The sequence below is a fragment of the Octodon degus genome, unplaced genomic scaffold, assembly GCF_000260255.1.
Source record: "Octodon degus isolate 3935 unplaced genomic scaffold, OctDeg1.0 scaffold00006, whole genome shotgun sequence".
Classification (NCBI taxonomy): Eukaryota; Metazoa; Chordata; class Mammalia; order Rodentia; family Octodontidae; genus Octodon; species Octodon degus.
Window position 1 is genome coordinate 31,928,719 of NW_004524582.1, and position 1,268 is coordinate 31,929,986.

Consider the following 1,268-nt stretch of genomic DNA (forward strand, 5'->3'; position numbering starts at 1 on the left):
ACACACACACACACACACACAAATTTTTATAATAAATAAATAAAATAAAATAAAATAAAAGTTTTAAAAAAAAGAAAAGTATTTAAGCCAGGAGCGGTGGTGAGCCACCCGTAATCCTTGTACTCAGCAGGAGGGTCAAGTTTAAGCCCAGCCTGGAAAAGGCTGACGGTGCAGGTGTGAAGGCCTGGGCTCTGGACCTGCTGTCCCCAGCATCACACACACAGGAAGAGAAGGCGCGGCTGAGAAAGAGTCACAAGGGACACGCTACTGGCCCTGTATCTTCATCAATACTAAACGCAGTATCTAGAGCCAGATGGTATTTCTAAAGTTAATCTTTAAATTTTTTTAGTATTGAGATATTGTTTATAAAACACAAGAGAACTATTTAGCTTATTTGGGCTGTGGGTGTGCCTCAGAGGTACAGCGCCTGCCTAGCGTGACAAGGCACTAGGCTTCATACACAAAAATGTACAATTTAGTCAAGGTCTCTATGCAATAGAAAACGACAGCAAATGGCCAGGTGGGGTGGCGCAAGCCTATGATCCCAGCACTTGGGAGGCTGAGGCAGCAGGGCCACAAGTTCAAGGCCAGCCTTGGGCTCGCTGTAAGACCCTGTCTCAAAATAGACAAATAAGAAAATAAGGAAGAAAATTATCTCTACGGAATTACATGCAACTATGTTAATAATCTCCATTACCATGCAAATGTCTTCAGTTTCCTCGTTCTGATTTCCTTAGATGTCACCAGTGTGCGATTTTTGTTACAAGTTCACATTTTGGTGGAGAAAAGCCATTTTCTCTCCTAAAACAAAACATCCGTCTTACGTGGGCGTGGTGGCGCACATACGTAGTCTCAGCACTCAGGAAGCTGAGGTAGGAGGATCCCTGAAAGTTTAAAGCCAGCCTGGGCTACACAGTGGATTCAAGGTCAGCCTGGACTACATGGTGAGACCCTTACTGAAAAAAATAGTTTTGTATTTTCTTTTTTAAAATTGTGAGATAGGGCCTTGCTGAATAGTCCCAGCTGGCCTCAAAATTGCGGTTTTCCTGCCGAGGCCACCTGAATAGCTGGGATTACAGGTGTGCACCAGTTCACCTGGGTTAAAAAACGGTCTTTTGATTTTGCAAAACAAGAACTATTCCTCTTTCTTTTTTTTTTTTTTTTTTAACGTGGAACTGGGGATTGAACTCAGGTCCTTGCACTTGCCAGAGAAGTGCTTATTCCACTGAGCCATCTCCCTGGCCCCCTTTCCTTCTTTTCTTGCGAAG